Genomic DNA, 25,221 nt, shown 5'->3' on the forward strand with positions numbered 1-25,221 from the left:
TTCCTGTGGGCGCAATCGCTGGACGTTTCGAATTTGGCAGCCGGGCTCTGCGAGAGAGAAATACACAGTGTTGCCCCTTTACGAACAAAAGCTGTTGCAGAACGCGCATGTCTGTGTGGCAGCGAATGCAGTTCCAAGGGACAGTGAAAACCAGCTACAGCTTTCCGTGCTGGCAGCTTTCCTGTGGGCGCAATCGCTGGACGTTTCGAATTTGGCAGCCGGGCTCTGCGAGAGAGAAATACACAGTGTGGCCCTTTTACGAACGAAACCTTTTGCAGAACGCGAATGTCTGTCTACCAGCGAATGCAGTTCCAAGGGACAGTGAAAACCAGCTACAGCTTTCTGTGCTGGCAGCTTTCCTGTGGGCGCAATCGCTGGACGTTTCGAATTTGGCAGCCGGGCTCTCCGAGAGAGATATACACAGTGTTGCCCCATTACCAACCAAAGGTTTTGCAGAACACGAATGCCTGTCTACCAGCGAATGCAGTTCCAAGGGACAGTGAAAACCAGCTACAGCTTTCCGTGCTGGCAGCTTTCCTGTGGGCGCAATCGCTGGACGTTTCGAATTTGGCAGCCGAGCTATCCGAGAGAGAAATACACAGTGTTGCCCCTTTACGAACGAAAGCTGTTGCAGAACGCGAATGTCTGTCTACCAGCGAATGCAGTTCCAAGGGACAGTGAAAACCAGCTACAGCTTTCCGTGCTGGCAGCTTTCCTGTGGGCGCAATCGCTGGACGTTTCGAATTTGGCAGCCGGGCTCTGCGAGAGAGAAATACACATTGTTGCCCCTTTACGAACAAAAGCTGTTGCAGAACGCGAATGTCTGTCTACCAGCGAATGCAGTTCCAAAGGACAGTGAAAACCAGCTACAGCTTTCCGTGCTGGCAGCTTTCCTGTGGGCGCAATCGCTGGACGTTTCGAATTTGGCAGCCGGGCTCTGCGAGAGAGAAATACACAGTGTTGCCCCTTTACGAACGAAAGCTTTTGCAGAACGCGAATGTCTGTGTAGCAGCGAATGCAGTTCCAAGGGACAGTGAAAACCAGCTACAGCTTTCCGTGCTGGCAGCTTTCCTGTGGGCGCAATCGCTGGACGTTTCGAATTTGGCTGCCGGGCTCTGCGAGAGAGAAATACACAGTGTTGCCCCTTTACGAACGAAAGCTTTTGCAGAACGCGAATGTCTGTCTACCAGCGAATGCAGTTCCAAGGGACAGTGAAAACCAGCTACAGCTTTCCGTGCTGGCAGCTTTCCTGTGGGCGCAATCGCTGGACGTTTCGAATTTGGCAGCCGGGCTCTGCCAGAGAGAAATACAGAGTGTTGCCCCTTTACGTACGAAAGCTTTTGCAGAACGCGAATGTCTGTCTACCAGCGAATGCAGTTCCAAGGGACAGTGAAAACCAGCTACAGCTTTCCGTGCTGGCAGCTTTCCTGTGGGCGCAATCGCTGGACGTTTCAAATTTGGCAGCCGGGCTCTGCCAGAGAGAAATACACAGTGTTGCCCCATTACCAACCAAAGCTTTTGCAGAACGCGAATGTCTGTCTACCAGCGAATGCAGTTCCAAGGGACAGTGAAAACCAGCTACAGCTTTCCGTGCTGGCAGCTTTCCTGTGGGCGCAATCGCTGGACGTTTCGAATTTGGCAGCCGGGCTCTGCGAGAGAGAAATACACAGTGTTGCCCCTTCACGAACGAAAGCTTTTGCAGAACGCGAATGTCTGTCTACCAGCGAATGCAGTTCCAAGGGACAGTGAAAACCAGCTACAGCTTTCCGTGCTGGCAGATTTCCTGTGGGCGCAATCGCTGGACGTTTCGAATTTGGCAGCCGGGCTCTGCGAGAGAGAAATACACAGTGTGGCCCTTTTACGAACAAAAGCTGTTGCAGATCGCGAATGTCTGTCTACCAGCGAATGCAGTTCCAAGGGACAGTGAAAACCAGCTACAGCTTTCCGTGCTGGCAGCTTTCCAGTGGGCGCAATCGCTGGACCTTTCGAATTTGGCAGCCGGGCTCTCCGAGAGAGAAATACACAGTTTTGCCCCATTACCAACCAAAGCTTTTGCAGAACTCGAATGTCTGTGTAGCAGCGAATGCAGTTCCAAGGGACAGTGAAAACCAGCTACAGCTTTCCGTGCTGGCAGCTTTCCTGTGGGCGTAATCACTGGACGTTTCGAATTTGGCAGCCGGGCTCTCCGAGAGAGAAATACACAGTGTTGCCCCTTTACGAACGAAAGCTGTTGCAGAACGCAAAGTTCTGTGTGGCAGCGAATGCAGTTCCAAGGGACAGTGAAAACCAGCTACAGCTTTCCGTGCTGGCAGCTTTCCTGTGGGCGCAATCGCTGGACGTTTCGAATTTGGCAGCCGGGCTCTGCGAGAGAGAAATACCCAGTGTTGCCCCTTTACGAACGAAAGCTTTTGCAGAACGTGAATGTCTGTCTACCAGCGAATGCAGTTCCAAGGAACAGTGAAAACCAGCTACAGCTTTCCGTGCTGGCAGCTTTCCTGTGGGCGCAATCGCTGGATGTTTCGAATTTGGCAGCCGGGCTCTGCGAGAGAGAAATACAGAGTGTTGCCCCTTTACGAACGAAAGCTTTTGCAGAACGCGAATGTCTGTCTACCAGCGAATGCAGTTCCAAGGGACAGTGAAAACCAGCTACAGCTTTCCGTGCTGGCAGCTTTCCTGTGGGCGCAATCGCTGGACGTTTCGAATTTGGCAGCCGGGCTCTGCGAGAGAGAAATACACAGTGTTGCCCCTTCACGAACGAAAGCTTTTGCAGAACGCGAATGTCTGTCTACCAGCGAATGCAGTTCCAAGGGACAGTGAAAACGAGCTACAGCTTTCCGTGCTGGCAGCTTTCCTGTGGGCGCAATCGCTGGACGTTTCGAATTTGGCAGCCGGGCTCTGCGAGAGAGAAATACACAGTGTTGCCCCTTTACGAACAAAAGCTGTTGCAGAACGCGCATGTCTGTGTGGCAGCGAATGCAGTTCCAAGGGACAGTGAAAACCAGCTACAGCTTTCCGTGCTGGCAGCTTTCCTGTGGGCGCAATCGCTGGACGTTTCGAATTTGGCAGCCGGGCTCTGCGAGAGAGAAATACACAGTGTGGCCCTTTTACGAACGAAACCTTTTGCAGAACGCGAATGTCTGTCTACCAGCGAATGCAGTTCCAAGGGACAGTGAAAACCAGCTACAGCTTTCTGTGCTGGCAGCTTTCCTGTGGGCGCAATCGCTGGACGTTTCGAATTTGGCAGCCGGGCTCTCCGAGAGAGATATACAAAGTGTTGCCCCATTACCAAGCAAAGCTTTTGCAGAACACGAATGCCTGTCTACCAGCGAATGCAGTTCCAAGGGACAGTGAAAACCAGCTACAGCTTTCCGTGCTGGCAGCTTTCCTGTGGGCGCAATCGCTGGACGTTTCGAATTTGGCAGCCGAGCTCTCCGAGAGAGAAATACACAGTGTTGCCCCTTTACGAACGAAAGCTGTTGCAGAACGCGAATGTCTGTCTACCAGCGAATGCAGTTCCAAGGGACAGTGAAAACCAGCTACAGCTTTCCGTGCTGGCAGCTTTCCTGTGGGCGCAATCGCTGGACGTTTCGAATTTGGCAGCCGGGCTCTGCGAGAGAGAAATACACATTGTTGCCCCTTTACGAACAAAAGCTGTTGCAGAACGCGAATGTCTGTCTACCAGCGAATGCAGTTCCAAAGGACACTAAAAACCAGCTACAGCTTTCCGTGCTGGCAGCTTTCCTGTGGGCGCAATCGCTGGACGTTTCGAATTTGGCAGCCGGGCTCTGCGAGAGAGAAATACACAGTGTTGCCCCTTTACGAACGAAAGCTTTTGCAGAACGCGAATGTCTGTCTACCAGCGAATGCAGTTCCAAGGGACAGTGAAAACCAGCTACAGCTTTCCGTGCTGGCAGCTTTCCTGTGGGCGCAATCGCTGGACGTTTCGAATTTGGCTGCCGGGCTCTGCGAGAGAGAAATACACAGTGTTGCCCCTTTACGAACGAAAGCTTTTGCAGAACGCGAATGTCTGTCTACCAGCGAATGCAGTTCCAAGGGACAGTGAAAACCAGCTACAGCTTTCCGTGCTGGCAGCTTTCCTGTGGGCGCAATCGCTGGACGTTTCGAATTTGGCAGCCGGGCTCTGCCAGAGAGAAATACACAGTGTTGCCCCTTTACGTACGAAAGCTTTTGCAGAACGCGAATGTCTGTCTACCAGCGAATGCAGTTCCAAGGGACAGTGAAAACCAGCTACAGCTTTCCGTGCTGGCAGCTTTCCTGTGGGCGCAATCGCTGGACGTTTCAAATTTGGCAGCCGGGCTCTGCCAGAGAGAAATACACAGTGTTGCCCCATTACCAACCAAAGCTTTTGCAGAACGCGAATGTCTGTCTACCAGCGAATGCAGTTCCAAGGGACAGTGAAAACCAGCTACAGCTTTCCGTGCTGGCAGATTTCCTGTGGGCGCAATCGCTGGACGTTTCGAATTTGGCAGCCGGGCTCTGCGAGAGAGAAATACACAGTGTTGCCCCTTTACGAACAAAAGCTGTTGCAGAACGCGCATGTCTGTGTGGCAGCGAATGCAGTTCCAAGGGACAGTGAAAACCAGCTACAGCTTTCCGTGCTGGCAGCTTTCCTGTGGGCGCAATCGCTGGACGTTTCGAATTTGGCAGCCGGGCTATCCGAGAGAGATATACAGATTGTTGCCCCATTACCAACCAAAGCTTTTGCAGAACTCGAATGTCTGTGTAGCAGCGAATGCAGTTCCAAGGGACAGTGAAAACCAGCTACAGCTTTCCGTGCTGGCAGCTTTCCTGTGGGCGTAATCACTGGACGTTTCGAATTTGGCAGCCGGGCTCTCCGAGAGACAAATACACAGTGTTGCCCCTTTACGAACAAAAGCTGTTGCAGAACGCAAATGTCTGTGTGGCAGCGAATGCAGTTCCAAGGGACAGTGAAAACCAGCTACAGCTTTCCGTGCTGGCAGCTTTCCTGTGGGCGCAATCGCTGGACGTTTCGAATTTGGCAGCCGGGCTCTGCGAGAGAGAAATACACAGTGTGGCCCTTTTACGAACAAAAGCTGTTGCAGATCGCGAATGTCTGTGTACCAGCAAATGCAGTTCCAAGCGACAGTGAAAACCAGCTACAGCTTTCCGTGCTGGCAGCTTTCCTGTGGGCGCAATCGCTGGACCTTTCGAATTTGGCAGCCGGGCTCTCCGAGAGAGAAATACACAGTTTTGCCCCATTACCAACCAAAGCTTTTGCAGAACTCGAATGTCTGTGTAGCAGCGAATGCAGTTCCAAGGGACAGTGAAAACCAGCTACAGCTTTCCGTGCTGGCAGCTTTCCCGTGGGCGTAATCACTGGACGTTTCGAATTTGGCAGCCGGGCTCTCCGAGAGAGAAATACACAGTGTTGCCCCTTTACGAACGAAAGCTGTTGCAGAACGCAAAGTTCTGTGTGGCAGCGAATGCAGTTCCAAGGGACAGTGAAAACCAGCTACAGCTTTCCGTGCTGGCAGCTTTCCTGTGGGCGCAATCGCTGGACGTTTCGAATTTGGCAGCCGGGCTCTGCGAGAGAGAAATACACAGTGTTGCCCCTTTACGAACGAAAGCTTTTGCAGAACGTGAATGTCTGTCTACCAGCGAATGCAGTTCCAAGGAACAGTGAAAACCAGCTACAGCTTTCCGTGCTGGGAGCTTTCCTGTGGGCACAATCGCTGGACGTTTCGAATTTGGCAGCCGGGCTCTGCGAGAGAGAAATACACAGTGTTGCCCCTTTACGAACAAAAGCTGTTGCAGAACGCGAATGTCTGTCTACCAGCGAATGCAGTTCCAAGGGACAGTGAAAACCAGCTACAGCTTTCCGTGCTGGCAGCTTTCCTGTGGGCGCAATCGCTGGACGTTTCGAATTTGGCAGCCGGGCTCTGCGAGAGAGAAATACACAGTGTTGCCCCTTCAAGAACGAAAGCTTTTGCAGAACGCGAATGTCTGTCTACCAGCGAATGCAGTTCCAAGGGACAGTGAAAACCAGCTACAGCTTTCCGTGCTGGCAGCTTTCCTGTGGGCGCAATCGCTGGACGTTTCGAATTTGGCAGCCGGGTTCTGCCAGAGAGAAATACACAGTGTTGCCCCTTTACGAACAAAAGCTGTTGCAGAACGCGCATGTCTGTGTGGCAGCGAATGCAGTTCCAAGGGACAGTGAAAACCAGCTACAGCTTTCCGTGCTGGCAGCTTTCCTGTGGGCGCAATCGCTGGACGTTTCGAATTTGGCAGCCGGGCTCTGCGAGAGAGAAATACACAGTGTGGGCCTTTTACGAACGAAACCTTTTGCAGAACGCGAATGTCTGTCTACCAGCGAATGCAGTTCCAAGGGACAGTGAAAACCAGCTACAGCTTTCTGTGCTGGCAGCTTTCCTGTGGGCGCAATCGCTGGACGTTTCGAATTTGGCAGCCGGGCTCTCCGAGAGAGATATACACAGTGTTGCCCCATTACCAACCAAAGGTTTTGCAGAACACGAATGCCTGTCTACCAGCGAATGCAGTTCCAAGGGACAGTGAAAACCAGCTACAGCTTTCCGTGCTGGCAGCTTTCCTGTGGGCGCAATCGCTGGACGTTTCGAATTTGGCAGCCGAGCTCTCCGAGAGAGAAATACACAGTGTTGCCCCTTTACGAACGAAAGCTGTTGCAGAACGCGAATGTCTGTCTACCAGCGAATGCAGTTCCAAGGGACAGTGAAAACCAGCTACAGCTTTCCGTGCTGGCAGCTTTCCTGTGGGCGCAATCGCTGGACGTTTCGAATTTGGCAGCCGGGCTCTGCGAGAGAGAAATACACATTGTTGCCCCTTTACGAACAAAAGCTGTTGCAGAACGCGAATGTCTGTCTACCAGCGAATGCAGTTCCAAAGGACAGTGAAAACCAGCTACAGCTTTCCGTGCTGGCAGCTTTCCTGTGGGCGCAATCGCTGGACGTTTCGAATTTGGCAGCCGGGCTCTGCGAGAGAGAAATACACAGTGTTGCCCCTTTACGAACGAAAGCTTTTGCAGAACGCGAATGTCTGTGTAGCAGCGAATGCAGTTCCAAGGGACAGTGAAAACCAGCTACAGCTTTCCGTGCTGGCAGCTTTCCTGTGGGCGCAATCGCTGGACGTTTCGAATTTGGCTGCCGGGCTCTGCGAGAGAGAAATACACAGTGTTGCCCCTTTACGAACGAAAGCTTTTGCAGAACGCGAATGTCTGTCTACCAGCGAATGCAGTTCCAAGGGACAGTGAAAACCAGCTACAGCTTTCCGTGCTGGCAGCTTTCCTGTGGGCGCAATCGCTGGACGTTTCGAATTTGGCAGCCGGGCTCTGCCAGAGAGAAATACAGAGTGTTGCCCCTTTACGTACGAAAGCTTTTGCAGAACGCGAATGTCTGTCTACCAGCGAATGCAGTTCCAAGGGACAGTGAAAACCAGCTACAGCTTTCCGTGCTGGCAGCTTTCCTGTGGGCGCAATCGCTGGACGTTTCAAATTTGGCAGCCGGGCTCTGCCAGAGAGAAATACACAGTGTTGCCCCATTACCAACCAAAGCTTTTGCAGAACGCGAATGTCTGTCTACCAGCGAATGCAGTTCCAAGGGACAGTGAAAACCAGCTACAGCTTTCCATGCTGGCAGCTTTCCTGTGGGCGCAATCGCTGGACGTTTCGAATTTGGCAGCCGGGCTCTGCGAGAGAGAAATACACAGTGTTGCCCCTTCACGAACGAAAGCTTTTGCAGAACGCGAATGTCTGTCTACCAGCGAATGCAGTTCCAAGGGACAGTGAAAACCAGCTACAGCTTTCCGTGCTGGCAGATTTCCTGTGGGCGCAATCGCTGGACGTTTCGAATTTGGCAGCCGGGCTCTGCGAGAGAGAAATACACAGTGTTGCCCCTTTACGAACAAAAGCTGTTGCAGAACGCGCATGTCTGTGTGGCAGCGAATGCAGTTCCAAGGGACAGTGAAAACCAGCTACAGCTTTCCGTGCTGGCAGCTTTCCTGTGGGCGCAATCGCTGGACGTTTCGAATTTGGCAGCCGGGCTATCCGAGAGAGATATACAGATTGTTGCCCCATTACCAACCAAAGCTTTTGCAGAACTCGAATGTCTGTGTAGCAGCGAATGCAGTTCCAAGGGACAGTGAAAACCAGCTACAGCTTTCCGTGCTGGCAGCTTTCCTGTGGGCGTAATCACTGGACGTTTCGAATTTGGCAGCCGGGCTCTCCGAGAGACAAATACACAGTGTTGCCCCTTTACGAACAAAAGCTGTTGCAGAACGCAAATGTCTGTGTGGCAGCGAATGCAGTTCCAAGGGACAGTGAAAACCAGCTACAGCTTTCCGTGCTGGCAGCTTTCCTGTGGGCGCAATCGCTGGACGTTTCGAATTTGGCAGCCGGGCTCTGCGAGAGAGAAATACACATTGTGGCCCTTTTACGAACAAAAGCTGTTGCAGATCGCGAATGTCTGTCTACCAGCGAATGCAGTTCCAAGGGACAGTGAAAACCAGCTACAGCTTTCCGTGCTGGCAGCTTTCCAGTGGGCGCAATCGCTGGACCTTTCGAATTTGGCAGCCGGGCTCTCCGAGAGAGAAATACACAGTTTTGCCCCATTACCAACCAAAGCTTTTGCAGAACTCGAATGTCTGTGTAGCAGCGAATGCAGTTCCAAGGGACAGTGAAAACCAGCTACAGCTTTCCGTGCTGGCAGCTTTCCTGTGGGCGTAATCACTGGACGTTTCGAATTTGGCAGCCGGGCTCTCCGAGAGAGAAATACACAGTGTTGCCCCTTTACGAACGAAAGCTGTTGCAGAACGCAAAGTTCTGTGTGGCAGCGAATGCAGTTCCAAGGGACAGTGAAAACCAGCTACAGCTTTCCGTGCTGGCAGCTTTCCTGTGGGCGCAATCGCTGGACGTTTCGAATTTGGCAGCCGGGCTCTGCGAGAGAGAAATACACAGTGTTGCCCCTTTACGAACGAAAGCTTTTGCAGAACGCGAATGTCTGTCTACCAGCGAATGCAGTTCCAAGGGACAGTGAAAACCAGCTACAGCTTTCCGTGCTGGCAGCTTTCCTGTGGGCGCAATCGCTGGACGTTTCGAATTTGGCAGCCGGGCTATCAGAGTGAGATATACACAGTGTTGCCCCATTACCAACCAAAGCTTTTGCAGAACGCGAATGCCTGTCTACCAGCGAATGCAGTTCCAAGGGACAGTGAAAACCAGCTACAGCTTTCCGTGCTGGCAGCTTTCCTGTGGGCGCAATCGCTGGACGTTTCGAATTTGGCAGCCGGGCTCTGCGAGAGAGAAATACACAGTGTTGCCCCTTCACGAACGAAAGCTTTTGCAGAACGCGAATGTCTGTCTACCAGCGAATGCAGTTCCAAGGGACAGTGAAAACGAGCTACAGCTTTCCGTGCTGGCAGCTTTCCTGTGGGCGCAATCGCTGGACGTTTCGAATTTGGCAGCCGGGCTCTGCGAGAGAGAAATACACAGTGTTGCCCCTTTACGAACAAAAGCTGTTGCAGAACGCGCATGTCTGTGTGGCAGCGAATGCAGTTCCAAGGGACAGTGAAAACCAGCTACAGCTTTCCGTGCTGGCAGCTTTCCTGTGGGCGCAATCGCTGGACGTTTCGAATTTGGCAGCCGGGCTCTGCGAGAGAGAAATACACAGTGTGGCCCTTTTACGAACGAAACCTTTTGCAGAACGCGAATGTCTGTCTACCAGCGAATGCAGTTCCAAGGGACAGTGAAAACCAGCTACAGCTTTCTGTGCTGGCAGCTTTCCTGTGGGCGCAATCGCTGGACGTTTCGAATTTGGCAGCCGGGCTCTCCGAGAGAGATATACAAAGTGTTGCCCCATTACCAAGCAAAGCTTTTGCAGAACACGAATGCCTGTCTACCAGCGAATGCAGTTCCAAGGGACAGTGAAAACCAGCTACAGCTTTCCGTGCTGGCAGCTTTCCTGTGGGCGCAATCGCTGGACGTTTCGAATTTGGCAGCCGAGCTCTCCGAGAGAGAAATACACAGTGTTGCCCCTTTACGAACGAAAGCTGTTGCAGAACGCGAATGTCTGTCTACCAGCGAATGCAGTTCCAAGGGACAGTGAAAACCAGCTACAGCTTTCCGTGCTGGCAGCTTTCCTGTGGGCGCAATCGCTGGACGTTTCGAATTTGGCAGCCGGGCTCTGCGAGAGAGAAATACACATTGTTGCCCCTTTACGAACAAAAGCTGTTGCAGAACGCGAATGTCTGTCTACCAGCGAATGCAGTTCCAAAGGACAGTAAAAACCAGCTACAGCTTTCCGTGCTGGCAGCTTTCCTGTGGGCGCAATCGCTGGACGTTTCGAATTTGGCAGCCGGGCTCTGCGAGAGAGAAATACACAGTGTTGCCCCTTTACGAACGAAAGCTTTTGCAGAACGCGAATGTCTGTCTACCAGCGAATGCAGTTCCAAGGGACAGTGAAAACCAGCTACAGCTTTCCGTGCTGGCAGCTTTCCTGTGGGCGCAATCGCTGGACGTTTCGAATTTGGCTGCCGGGCTCTGCGAGAGAGAAATACACAGTGTTGCCCCTTTACGAACGAAAGCTTTTGCAGAACGCGAATGTCTGTCTACCAGCGAATGCAGTTCCAAGGGACAGTGAAAACCAGCTACAGCTTTCCGTGCTGGCAGCTTTCCTGTGGGCGCAATCGCTGGACGTTTCGAATTTGGCAGCCGGGCTCTGCCAGAGAGAAATACACAGTGTTGCCCCTTTACGTACGAAAGCTTTTGCAGAACGCGAATGTCTGTCTACCAGCGAATGCAGTTCCAAGGGACAGTGAAAACCAGCTACAGCTTTCCGTGCTGGCAGCTTTCCTGTGGGCGCAATCGCTGGACGTTTCAAATTTGGCAGCCGGGCTCTGCCAGAGAGAAATACACAGTGTTGCCCCATTACCAACCAAAGCTTTTGCAGAACGCGAATGTCTGTCTACCAGCGAATGCAGTTCCAAGGGACAGTGAAAACCAGCTACAGCTTTCCGTGCTGGCAGATTTCCTGTGGGCGCAATCGCTGGACGTTTCGAATTTGGCAGCCGGGCTCTGCGAGAGAGAAATACACAGTGTTGCCCCTTTACGAACAAAAGCTGTTGCAGAACGCGCATGTCTGTGTGGCAGCGAATGCAGTTCCAAGGGACAGTGAAAACCAGCTACAGCTTTCCGTGCTGGCAGCTTTCCTGTGGGCGCAATCGCTGGACGTTTCGAATTTGGCAGCCGGGCTATCCGAGAGAGATATACAGATTGTTGCCCCATTACCAACCAAAGCTTTTGCAGAACTCGAATGTCTGTGTAGCAGCGAATGCAGTTCCAAGGGACAGTGAAAACCAGCTACAGCTTTCCGTGCTGGCAGCTTTCCTGTGGGCGTAATCACTGGACGTTTCGAATTTGGCAGCCGGGCTCTCCGAGAGACAAATACACAGTGTTGCCCCTTTACGAACAAAAGCTGTTGCAGAACGCAAATGTCTGTGTGGCAGCGAATGCAGTTCCAAGGGACAGTGAAAACCAGCTACAGCTTTCCGTGCTGGCAGCTTTCCTGTGGGCGCAATCGCTGGACGTTTCGAATTTGGCAGCCGGGCTCTGCGAGAGAGAAATACACAGTGTGGCCCTTTTACGAACAAAAGCTGTTGCAGATCGCGAATGTCTGTGTACCAGCAAATGCAGTTCCAAGCGACAGTGAAAACCAGCTACAGCTTTCCGTGCTGGCAGCTTTCCTGTGGGCGCAATCGCTGGACCTTTCGAATTTGGCAGCCGGGCTCTCCGAGAGAGAAATACACAGTTTTGCCCCATTACCAACCAAAGCTTTTGCAGAACTCGAATGTCTGTGTAGCAGCGAATGCAGTTCCAAGGGACAGTGAAAACCAGCTACAGCTTTCCGTGCTGGCAGCTTTCCTGTGGGCGTAATCACTGGACGTTTCGAATTTGGCAGCCGGGCTCTCCGAGAGAGAAATACACAGTGTTGCCCCTTTACGAACGAAAGCTGTTGCAGAACGCAAAGTTCTGTGTGGCAGCGAATGCAGTTCCAAGGGACAGTGAAAACCAGCTACAGCTTTCCGTGCTGGCAGCTTTCCTGTGGGCGCAATCGCTGGACGTTTCGAATTTGGCAGCCGGGCTCTGCGAGAGAGAAATACACAGTGTTGCCCCTTTACGAACGAAAGCTTTTGCAGAACGTGAATGTCTGTCTACCAGCGAATGCAGTTCCAAGGAACAGTGAAAACCAGCTACAGCTTTCCGTGCTGGGAGCTTTCCTGTGGGCGCAATCGCTGGACGTTTCGAATTTGGCAGCCGGGCTCTGCGAGAGAGAAATACAGAGTGTTGCCCCTTTACGAACGAAAGCTTTTGCAGAACGCGAATGTCTGTCTACCAGCGAATGCAGTTCCAAGGGACAGTGAAAACCAGCTACAGCTTTCCGTGCTGGCAGCTTTCCTGTGGGCGCAATCGCTGGACGTTTCGAATTTGGCAGCCGGGCTATCAGAGTGAGATATACACAGTGTTGCCCCATTACCAACCAAAGCTTTTGCAGAACGCGAATGCCTGTCTACCAGCGAATGCAGTTCCAAGGGACAGTGAAAACCAGCTACAGCTTTCCGTGCTGGCAGCTTTCCTGTGGGCGCAATCGCTGGACGATTCGAATTTGGCAGCCGGGCTCTCCGAGAGAGAAATACACAGTGTTGCCCCTTTACGAACGAAAGCTTTTGCAGAACGCGAATGTCTGTCTACCAGCGAATGCAGTTCCAAGGGACAGTGAAAACCAGCTACAGCTTTCGGTGCTGGCAGCTTTCCTTTGAGCGCAGTCGCTGGACCTTTCGAATTTGGCAGCCGGGCTCTGCCAGAGAGAAATACAGAGTGTTGCCCCTTTACGAACGAAAGCTTTTGCAGAACGCGAATGTCTGTCTACCAGCGAATGCAGTTCCAAGGGACAGTGAAAACCAGCTACAGCTTTCCGTGCTGGCAGCTTTCCTGTGGGCGCAATCGCTGGACGTTTCGAATTTGGCAGCCGGGCTATCCGAGATATACACAGTGTTGCCCCATTACCAACCAAAGCTTTTGCAGAACGCGAATGTCTGTGTGGCAGCGAATGCAGTTCCAAGGGACAGTGAAAACCAGCTACAGCTTTCCGTGCTGGCAGCTTTCCTGTGCGCGCAATCGCTGGACGTTTAGAATTTGGCAGCGGGGCTCTGCCAGAGAGAAATACACAGTGTTGCCCCTTTACGAACAAAAGCTTTTGCAGAACGCGAATGTCTGTCTACCAGCGAATGCAGTTCCAAGGGACAGTGAAAACCAGCTACAGCTTTCCGTGCTGGCAGCTTTCCTGTGGGCGCAATCGCTGGACCTTTCGAATTTGGCAGCCGGGCTCTGCAAGAGAGAAATACACAGTGTTGCCCCTTTACGAACAAAAGCTGTTGCAGAACGCGCATGTCTGTGTGGCAGCGAATGCAGTTCCAAGGGACAGTGAAAACCAGCTACAGCTTTCCGTGCTGGCAGCTTTCCTGTGGGCGCAATCGCTGGACGTTTCGAATTTGGCAGCCGGGCTCTGCGAGAGAGAAATACACAGTGTTGCCCCTTCAAGAACGAAAGCTTTTGCAGAACGCGAATGTCTGTCTACCAGCGAATGCAGTTCCAAGGGACAGTGAAAACCAGCTACAGCTTTCCGTGCTGGCAGCTTTCCTGTGGGCGCAATCGCTGGACGTTTCGAATTTGGCAGCCGGGCTATCCGAGAGAGATATACAGATTGTTGCCCCATTACCAACCAAAGCTTTTGCAGAACTCGAATGTCTGTGTAGCAGCGAATGCAGTTCCAAGGGACAGTGAAAACCGGCTACAGCTTTCCGTGCTGGCAGCTTTCCTGTGGGCGTAATCACTGGACGTTTCGAATTTGGCAGCCGGGCTCTCCGAGAGACAAATACACAGTGTTGCCCCTTTACGAACGAAAGCTGTTGCAGAACGCAAATGTCTGTGTGGCAGCGAATGCAGTTCCAAGGGACAGTGAAAACCAGCTACAGCTTTCCGTGCTGGCAGCTTTCCTGTGGGCGCAATCGCTGGACGTTTCGAATTTGGCAGCCGGGCTCTGCGAGAGAGAAATACAAAGTGTTGCCCCTTTTCAAACGAAAGCTGTTGCAGAACGCGAATGTCTGTCTACCAGCGAATGCAGTTCCAAGGAACAGTGAAAACCAGCTACAGCTTTCCGTGCTGGCAGCTTTCCTGTGGGCGCAATCGCTGGACCTTTCGAATTTGGCAGCCGGGCTCTCCGAGAGAGAAATACACAGTTTTGCCCCATTACCAACCAAAGCTTTTGCAGAACTCGAATGTCTGTGTAGCAGCGAATGCAGTTCCAAGGGACAGTGAAAACCAGCTACAGCTTTCCGTGCTGGCAGCTTTCCTGTGGGCGTAATCACTGGACGTTTCGAATTTGGCAGCCGGGCTCTCCGAGAGAGAAATACACAGTGTTGCCCCTTTACGAACGAAAGCTGTTGCAGAACGCAAATGTCTGTGTGGCAGCGAATGCAGTTCCAAGGGACAGTGAAAACCAGCTACAGCTTTCCGTGCTGGCAGCTTTCCTGTGGGCGCAATCGCTGGACGTTTCGAATTTGGCAGCCGGGCTCTGCGAGAGAGAAATACAAAGTGTTGCCCCTTTACGAACAAAAGCTTTTGCAGAACGCGAATGTCTGTCTACCAGCGAATGCAGTTCCAAGGGACAGTGAAAACCAGCTACAGCTTTCCGTGCTGGCAACTTTCCTGTGGGCGCAATCGCTGGACCTTTCGAATTTGGCAGCCGGGCTCTCCGAGAGAGAAATACACAGTTTTGCCCCATTACCAACCAAAGCTTTTGCAGAACTCGAATGTCTGTGTAGCAGCGAATGCAGTTCCAAGGGACAGTGAAAACCAGCTACAGCTTTCCGTGCTGGCAGCTTTCCTGTGGGCGTAATCACTGGACGTTTCGAATTTGGCAGCCGGGCTCTCCGAGAGAGAAATACACAGTGTTGCCCCTTTACGAACGAAAGCTGTTGCAGAACGCAAATGTCTGTGTGGCAGCGAATGCAGTTCCAAGGGACAGTGAAAACCAGCTACAGCTTTCCGTGCTGGCAGCTTTCCTGTGGGCGCAATCGCTGGACGTTTCGAATTTGGCCGCCGGGATCTGCGAGAGAGAAATACACAGTGTTGCCCCTTTACGAACGAAAGCTTTTGCAGAACACGAATGTCTGTCTACCAGCGAATGCAGTTCCAAGGGACAGTGAAAACCAGCTACAGCTTTCCGTACTGGCAGCTTTCCTGTGGGCGCAATCGCTGGACGTTTCGAATTTGGCAGCCAGGCTCTCCGAGAGAGAAATACACAGTGTTGCCCCATTACCAACCAAAGCTTTTGCAGAACTCGAATGTCTGTGTAGCAGCGAATGCAGTTCCAAGGGACAGTGAAAACCAGCTACAGCTTTCCGTGCTGGCAGCTTTCCTGTGGGCGCAATCGCTGGACGTTTAGAATTTGGCAGCCGGGCTCTGCCATAGAGAAATACACAGTGTTGCCCTTTTACGAACAAAAGCTGTTGCAGAACGCGAATGTCTGTCTACCAGCGAATGCAGTTCCAAGGGACACTGAAAACCAGCTACAGCTTTCCGTGCTGGGAGCTTTCCTGTGGGCGCAATCGCTGGATGTTTCGAATTTGGCAGCCGGGCTCTCCGAGAGAGAAATACACAGTGTTGCCCCTTTACGAACGAAAGCTTTTGCAGAACGCGAATGTCTGTCTACCAGCGAATGCAGTTCCAAGGGACAGTGAAAACCAGCTACAGCTTTCCGTGCTGGCAGCTTTCCTGTGGGCGCAATCGCTGGACGTTTCGAATTTGGCAGCCGGGCTCTGCGAGAGAGAAATACACAGTGTTGCCCCTTTACGAACAAAAGCTGTTGCAGAACGCGAATGTCTGTCTACCAGCGAATGCAGTTCCAAGGGACAGTGAAAAGCAGCTACAGCTTTCCGTGCTGGCAGCTTTCCTGTGGGCGCAATCGCTGGACGTTTCGAATTTGGCAGCCGGGCTCTGCGAGAGAGAAATACACAGTGTTGCCCCTTCACGAACGAAAGCTTTTGCAGAACGCGAATGTCTGTCTACCAGCGAATGCAGTTCCAAGGGACAGTGAAAACGAGCTACAGCTTTCCGTGCTGGCAGCTTTCCTGTGGGCGCAATCGCTGGACGTTTCGAATTTGGCAGCCGGGCTCTGCGAGAGAGAAATACACAGTGTTGCCCCTTTACGAACAAAAGCTGTTGCAGAACGCGCATGTCTGTGTGGCAGCGAATGCAGTTCCAAGGGACAGTGAAAACCAGCTACAGCTTTCCGTGCTGGCAGCTTTCCTGTGGGCGCAATCGCTGGACGTTTCGAATTTGGCAGCCGGGCTCTGCGAGAGAGAAATACACAGTGTGGCCCTTTTACGAACGAAACCTTTTGCAGAACGCGAATGTCTGTCTACCAGCGAATGCAGTTCCAAGGGACAGTGAAAACCAGCTACAGCTTTCTGTGCTGGCAGCTTTCCTGTGGGCGCAATCGCTGGACGTTTCGAATTTGGCAGCCGGGCTCTCCGAGAGAGATATACACAGTGTTGCCCCATTACCAACCAAAGGTTTTGCAGAACACGAATGCCTGTCTACCAGCGAATGCAGTTCCAAGGGACAGTGAAAACCAGCTACAGCTTTCCGTGCTGGCAGCTTTCCTGTGGGCGCAATCGCTGGACGTTTCGAATTTGGCAGCCGAGCTCTCCGAGAGAGAAATACACAGTGTTGCCCCTTTACGAACGAAAGCTGTTGCAGAACGCGAATGTCTGTCTACCAGCGAATGCAGTTCCAAGGGACAGTGAAAACCAGCTACAGCTTTCCGTGCTGGCAGCTTTCCTGTGGGCGCAATCGCTGGACGTTTCGAATTTGGCAGCCGGGCTCTGCGAGAGAGAAATACACATTGTTGCCCCTTTACGAACGAAAGCTGTTGCAGAACGCGAATGTCTGTCTACCAGCGAATGCAGTTGCAAGGGACAGTGAAAACCAGCTACAGCTTTCCGTGCTGGCAGCTTTCCTGTGGGCGCAATCGCTGGACGTTTCGAATTTGGCAGCCGGGCTCTGCGAGAGAGAAATACACAGTGTTGCCCCTTTACGAACGAAAGCTTTTGCAGAATGCGAATGTCTGTGTAGCAGCGAATGCAGTTCCAAGGGACAGTGAAAACCAGCTACAGCTTTCCGTGCTGGCAGCTTTCCTGTGGGCGCAATCGCTGGACGTTTCGAATTTGGCTGCCGGGCTCTGCGAGAGAGAAATACACAGTGTTGCCCCTTTACGAACGAAAGCTTTTGCAGAACGCGAATGTCTGTCTACCAGCGAATGCAGTTCCAAGGGACAGTGAAAACCAGCTACAGCTTTCCGTGCTGGCAGCTTTCCTGTGGGCGCAATCGCTGGACGTTTCGAATTTGGCAGCCGGGCTCTGCCAGAGAGAAATACAGAGTGTTGCCCCTTTACGTACGAAAGCTTTTGCAGAACGCGAATGTCTGTCTACCAGCGAATGCAGTTCCAAGGGACAGTGAAAACCAGCTACAGCTTTCCGTGCTGGCAGCTTTCCTGTGGGCGCAATCGCTGGACGTTTCAAATTTGGCAGCCGGGCTCTGCCAGAGAGAAATACACAGTGTTGCCCCATTACCAACCAAAGCTTTTGCAGAACGCGAATGTCTGTCTACCAGCGAATGCAGTTCCAAGGGACAGTGAAAACCAGCTACAGCTTTCCGTGCTGGCAGCTTTCCTGTGGGCGCAATCGCTGGACGTTTCGAATTTGGCAGCCGGGCTCTCCGAGAGAGAAATACACAGTGTTGCCCCTTCACGAACGAAAGCTTTTGCAGAACGCGAATGTCTGTCTACCAGCGAATGCAGTTCCAAGGGACAGTGAAAACCAGCTACAGCTTTCCGTGCTGGCAGATTTCCTGTGGGCGCAATCGCTGGACGTTTCGAATTTGGCAGCCGGGCTCTGCGAGAGAGAAATACACAGTGTTGCCCCTTTACGAACAAAAGCTGTTGCAGAACGCGAATGTCTGTGTGGCAGCGAATGCAGTTCCAAGGGACAGTGAAAACCAGCTACAGCTTTCCGTGCTGGCAGCTTTCCTGTGGGAGCAATCGCTGGACGTTTCGAATTTGGCAGCCGGGCTCTGCGAGAGAGAAATACACAGTGTTGCCCCTTCAAGAACGAAAGCTTTTGCAGAACGCGAATGTCTGTCTACCAGCGAATGCAGTTCCAAGGGACAGTGAAAACCAGCTACAGCTTTCCGTGCTGGCAGCTTTCCTGTGGGCGCAATCGCTGGACGTTTCGAATTTGGCAGCCGGGCTATCCGAGAGAGATATACAGATTGTTGCCCCATTACCAACCAAAGCTTTTGCAGAACGCGAATGCCTGTCTACCAGCGAATGCAGTTCCAAGGGACAGTGAAAACCAGCTACAGCTTTCCGTGCTGGCAGCTTTCCTGTGGGCGCAATCGCTGGACGTTTCGAATTTGGCAGCCGGGCTCTGCGAGAGAGAAATACAAAGTGTTGCCCCTTTACGAACAAAAGCTTTTGCAGAACGCGAATGTCTGTCTACCAGCGAATGCAGTTCCAAGGGACAGTGAAAACCAGCTACAGCTTTCCGTGCTGGCAACTTTCCTGTGGGCGCAATCGCTGGACCTTTCGAATTTGGCAGCCGGGCTCTCCGAGAGAGAAATACACAGTTTTGCCCCATTACCAACCAAAGCTTTTGCAGAACTCGAATGTCTGTGTAGCAGCGAATGCAGTTCCAAGGGACAGTGAAAACCAGCTACAGCTTTCCGTGCTGGCAGCTTTCCTGTGGGCGTAATCACTGGACGTTTCGAATTTGGCAGCCGGGCTCTCCGAGAGAGAAATACACAGTGTTGCCCCTTTACGAACGAAAGCTGTTGCAGAACGCAAATGTCTGTGTGGCAGCGAATGCAGTTCCAAGGGACAGTGAAAACCAGCTACAGCTTTCCGTGCTGGCAGCTTTCCTGTGGGCGCAATCGCTGGACGTTTCGAATTTGGCCGCCGGGATCTGCGAGAGAGAAATACACAGTGTTGCCCCTTTACGAATGAAAGCTTTTGCAGAACGCGAATGTCTGTCTACCAGCGAATGCAGTTCCAAGGGACAGTGAAAACCAGCTACAGCTTTCCGTACTGGCAGCTTTCCTGTGGGCGCAATCGCTGGACGTTTCGAATTTGGCAGCCAGGCTCTCCGAGAGAGAAATACACAGTGTTGCCCCATTACCAACCAAAGCTTTTGCAGAACTCGAATGTCTGTGTAGCAGCGAATGCAGTTCCAAGGGACAGTGAAAACCAGCTACAGCTTTCCGTGCTGGCAGCTTTCCTGTGGGCGCAATCGCTGGACGTTTCGAATTTGGCAGCCGGGCTCTGCGAGAGAGAAATACACAGTGTTGCCCTTTTACGAACAAAAGCTGTTGCAGAACGCGAATGTCTGTCTACCAGCGAATGCAGTTCCAAGGGACACTGAAAACCAGCTACAGCTTTCCGTGCTGGGAGCTTTCCTGTGGGCGCAATCGCTGGATGTTTCGAATTTGGCAGCCGGGCTCTGCGAGAGAGAAATACAGAGTGTTGCCCCTTTACGAACGAAAGCTTTTGCAGAACGCGAATGTCTGTCTACCAGCGAATGCAGTTCCAAGGGACAGTGAAAACCAGCTACAGCTTTCCGTGCTGGCAGCTTTCCTGTGGGCGCAATCGCTGGACGTTTCGAATTTGGCAGCCGGGCTCTGCGAGAGAGAAATACACAGTGTTGCCCCTTTACGAACAAAAGCTGTTGCAGAACGCGAATGTCTGTCTACCAGCGAATGCAGTTCCAAGGGACAGTGAAAACCAGCTACAGATTTCCGTGCTGGCAGCTTTCCTGTGGGCGCAATCGCTGGACGTTTCGAATTTGGCAGCCGGGCTCTGCGAGAGAGAAATACACAGTGTTGCCCCTTCAAGAACGAAAGCTTTTGCAGAACGCGAATGTCTGTCTACCAGCGAATGCAGTTCCAAGGGACAGTGAAAACGAGCTACAGCTTTCCGTGCTGGCAGCTTTCCTGTGGGCGCAATCGCTGGACGTTTCGAATTTGGCAGCCGGGCTCTGCGAGAGAGAAATACACAGTGTTGCCCCTTTACGAACAAAAGCTGTTGCAGAACGCGCATGTCTGTGTGGCAGCGAATGCAGTTCCAAGGGACAGTGAAAACCAGCTACAGCTTTCCGTGCTGGCAGCTTTCCTGTGGGCGCAATCGCTGGACGTTTCGAATTTGGCAGCCGGGCTCTGCGAGAGAGAAATACACAGTGTGGCCCTTTTACGAACGAAACCTTTTGCAGAACGCGAATGTCTGTCTACCAGCGAATGCAGTTCCAAGGGACAGTGAAAACCAGCTACAGCTTTCTGTGCTGGCAGCTTTCCTGTGGGCGCAATCGCTGGACGTTTCGAATTTGGCAGCCGGGCTCTCCGAGAGAGATATACACAGTGTTGCCCCATTACCAACCAAAGGTTTTGCAGAACACGAATGCCTGTCTACCAGCGAATGCAGTTCCAAGGGACAGTGAAAACCAGCTACAGCTTTCCGTGCTGGCAGCTTTCCTGTGGGCGCAATCGCTGGACGTTTCGAATTTGGCAGCCGAGCTATCCGAGAGAGAAATACACAGTGTTGCCCCTTTACGAACGAAAGCTGTTGCAGAACGCGAATGTCTGTCTACCAGCGAATGCAGTTCCAAGGGACAGTGAAAACCAGCTACAGCTTTCCGTGCTGGCAGCTTTCCTGTGGGCGCAATCGCTGGACGTTTCGAATTTGGCAGCCGGGCTCTGCGAGAGAGAAATACACATTGTTGCCCCTTTACGAACAAAAGCTGTTGCAGAACGCGAATGTCTGTCTACCAGCGAATGCAGTTCCAAAGGACAGTGAAAACCAGCTACAGCTTTCCGTGCTGGCAGCTTTCCTGTGGGCGCAATCGCTGGACGTTTCGAATTTGGCAGCCGGGCTCTGCGAGAGAGAAATACACAGTGTTGCCCCTTTACGAACGAAAGCTTTTGCAGAACGCGAATGTCTGTGTAGCAGCGAATGCAGTTCCAAGGGACAGTGAAAACCAGCTACAGCTTTCCGTGCTGGCAGCTTTCCTGTGGGCGCAATCGCTGGACGTTTCGAATTTGGCTGCCGGGCTCTGCGAGAGAGAAATACACAGTGTTGCCCCTTTACGAACGAAAGCTTTTGCAGAACGCGAATGTCTGTCTACCAGCGAATGCAGTTCCAAGGGACAGTGAAAACCAGCTACAGCTTTCCGTGCTGGCAGCTTTCCTGTGGGCGCAATCGCTGGACGTTTCGAATTTGGCAGCCGGGCTCTGCCAGAGAGAAATACAGAGTGTTGCCCCTTTACGTACGAAAGCTTTTGCAGAACGCGAATGTCTGTCTACCAGCGAATGCAGTTCCAAGGGACAGTGAAAACCAGCTACAGCTTTCCGTGCTGGCAGCTTTCCTGTGGGCGCAATCGCTGGACGTTTCAAATTTGGCAGCCGGGCTCTGCCAGAGAGAAATACACAGTGTTGCCCCATTACCAACCAAAGCTTTTGCAGAACGCGAATGTCTGTCTACCAGCGAATGCAGTTCCAAGGGACAGTGAAAACCAGCTACAGCTTTCCGTGCTGGCAGCTTTCCTGTGGGCGCAATCGCTGGACGTTTCGAATTTGGCAGCCGGGCTCTGCGAGAGAGAAATACACAGTGTTGCCCCTTCACGAACGAAAGCTTTTGCAGAACGCGAATGTCTGTCTACCAGCGAATGCAGTTCCAAGGGACAGTGAAAACCAGCTACAGCTTTCCGTGCTGGCAGATTTCCTGTGGGCGCAATCGCTGGACGTTTCGAATTTGGCAGCCGGGCTCTCCGAGAGACAAATACACAGTGTTGCCCCTTTACGAACAAAAGCTGTTGCAGAACGCAAATGTCTGTGTGGCAGCGAATGCAGTTCCAAGGGACAGTGAAAACCAGCTACAGCTTTCCGTGCTGGCAGCTTTCCTGTGGGCGCAATCGCTGGACGTTTCGAATTTGGCAGCCGGGCTCTGCGAGAGAGAAATACACAGTGTGGCCCTTTTACGAACAAAAGCTGTTGCAGATCGCGAATGTCTGTCTACCAGCGAATGCAGTTCCAAGGGACAGTGAAAACCAGCTACAGCTTTCCGTGCTGGCAGCTTTCCAGTGGGCGCAATCGCTGGACCTTTCGAATTTGGCAGCCGGGCTCTCCGAGAGAGAAATACACAGTTTTGCCCCATTACCAACCAAAGCTTTTGCAGAACTCGAATGTCTGTGTAGCAGCGAATGCAGTTCCAAGGGACAGTGAAAACCAGCTACAGCTTTCCGTGCTGGCAGCTTTCCTGTGGGCGTAATCACTGGACGTTTCGAATTTGGCAGCCGGGCTCTCCGAGAGAGAAATACACAGTGTTGCCCCTTTACGAACGAAAGCTGTTGCAGAACGCAAAGTTCTGTGTGGCAGCGAATGCAGTTCCAAGGGACAGTGAAAACCAGCTACAGCTTTCCGTGCTGGCAGCTTTCCTGTGGGCGCAATCGCTGGACGTTTCGAATTTGGCAGCCGGGCTCTGCGAGAGAGAAATACCCAGTGTTGCCCCTTTACGAACGAAAGCTTTTGCAGAACGTGAATGTCTGTCTACCAGCGAATGCAGTTCCAAGGAACAGTGAAAACCAGCTACAGCTTTCCGTGCTGGCAGCTTTCCTGTGGGCGCAATCGCTGGATGTTTCGAATTTGGCAGCCGGGCTCTGCGAGAGAGAAATACAGAGTGTTGCCCCTTTACGAACGAAAGCTTTTGCAGAACGCGAATGTCTGTCTACCAGCGAATGCAGTTCCAAGGGACAGTGAAAACCAGCTACAGCTTTCCGTGCTGGCAGCTTTCCTGTGGGCGCAATCGCTGGACGTTTCGAATTTGGCAGCCGGGCTCTGCGAGAGAGAAATACACAGTGTTGCCCCTTCACGAACGAAAGCTTTTGCAGAACGCGAATGTCTGTCTACCAGCGAATGCAGTTCCAAGGGACAGTGAAAACGAGCTACAGCTTTCCGTGCTGGCAGCTTTCCTGTGGGCGCAATCGCTGGACGTTTCGAATTTGGCAGCCGGGCTCTGCGAGAGAGAAATACACAGTGTTGCCCCTTTACGAACAAAAGCTGTTGCAGAACGCGCATGTCTGTGTGGCAGCGAATGCAGTTCCAAGGGACAGTGAAAACCAGCTACAGCTTTCCGTGCTGGCAGCTTTCCTGTGGGCGCAATCGCTGGACGTTTCGAATTTGGCAGCCGGGCTCTGCGAGAGAGAAATACACAGTGTGGCCCTTTTACGAACGAAACCTTTTGCAGAACGCGAATGTCTGTCTACCAGCGAATGCAGTTCCAAGGGACAGTGAAAACCAGCTACAGCTTTCTGTGCTGGCAGCTTTCCTGTGGGCGCAATCGCTGGACGTTTCGAATTTGGCAGCCGGGCTCTCCGAGAGAGATATACAAAGTGTTGCCCCATTACCAAGCAAAGCTTTTGCAGAACACGAATGCCTGTCTACCAGCGAATGCAGTTCCAAGGGACAGTGAAAACCAGCTACAGCTTTCCGTGCTGGCAGCTTTCCTGTGGGCGCAATCGCTGGACGTTTCGAATTTGGCAGCCGAGCTCTCCGAGAGAGAAATACACAGTGTTGCCCCTTTACGAACGAAAGCTGTTGCAGAACGCGAATGTCTGTCTACCAGCGAATGCAGTTCCAAGGGACAGTGAAAACCAGCTACAGCTTTCCGTGCTGGCAGCTTTCCTGTGGGCGCAATCGCTGGACGTTTCGAATTTGGCAGCCGGGCTCTGCGAGAGAGAAATACACATTGTTGCCCCTTTACGAACAAAAGCTGTTGCAGAACGCGAATGTCTGTCTACCAGCGAATGCAGTTCCAAAGGACAGTAAAAACCAGCTACAGCTTTCCGTGCTGGCAGCTTTCCTGTGGGCGCAATCGCTGGACGTTTCGAATTTGGCAGCCGGGCTCTGCGAGAGAGAAATACACAGTGTTGCCCCTTTACGAACGAAAGCTTTTGCAGAACGCGAATGTCTGTCTACCAGCGAATGCAGTTCCAAGGGACAGTGAAAACCAGCTACAGCTTTCCGTGCTGGCAGCTTTCCTGTGGGCGCAATCGCTGGACGTTTCGAATTTGGCTGCCGGGCTCTGCGAGAGAGAAATACACAGTGTTGCCCCTTTACGAACGAAAGCTTTTGCAGAACGCGAATGTCTGTCTACCAGCGAATGCAGTTCCAAGGGACAGTGAAAACCAGCTACAGCTTTCCGTGCTGGCAGCTTTCCTGTGGGCGCAATCGCTGGACGTTTCGAATTTGGCAGCCGGGCTCTGCCAGAGAGAAATACAGAGTGTTGCCCCTTTACGTACGAAAGCTTTTGCAGAACGCGAATGTCTGTCTACCAGCGAATGCAGTTCCAAGGGACAGTGAAAACCAGCTACAGCTTTCCGTGCTGGCAGCTTTCCTGTGGGCGCAATCGCTGGACGTTTCAAATTTGGCAGCCGGGCTCTGCCAGAGAGAAATACACAGTGTTGCCCCATTACCAACCAAAGCTTTTGCAGAACGCGAATGTCTGTCTACCAGCGAATGCAGTTCCAAGGGACAGTGAAAACCAGCTACAGCTTTCCGTGCTGGCAGATTTCCTGTGGGCGCAATCGCTGGACGTTTCGAATTTGGCAGCCGGGCTCTGCGAGAGAGAAATACACAGTGTTGCCCCTTTACGAACAAAAGCTGTTGCAGAACGCGCATGTCTGTGTGGCAGCGAATGCAGTTCCAAGGGACAGTGAAAACCAGCTACAGCTTTCCGTGCTGGCAGCTTTCCTGTGGGCGCAATCGCTGGACGTTTCGAATTTGGCAGCCGGGCTATCCGAGAGAGATATACAGATTGTTGCCCCATTACCAACCAAAGCTTTTGCAGAACTCGAATGTCTGTGTAGCAGCGAATGCAGTTCCAAGGGACAGTGAAAACCAGCTACAGCTTTCCGTGCTGGCAGCTTTCCTGTGGGCGTAATCACTGGACGTTTCGAATTTGGCAGCCGGGCTCTCCGAGAGACAAATACACAGTGTTGCCCCTTTACGAACAAAAGCTGTTGCAGAACGCAAATGTCTGTGTGGCAGCGAAT

Source organism: Mycteria americana, chromosome 6 (assembly GCF_035582795.1).
Source record: "Mycteria americana isolate JAX WOST 10 ecotype Jacksonville Zoo and Gardens chromosome 6, USCA_MyAme_1.0, whole genome shotgun sequence".
In the NCBI taxonomy this organism is placed as follows: Eukaryota; Metazoa; Chordata; class Aves; order Ciconiiformes; family Ciconiidae; genus Mycteria; species Mycteria americana.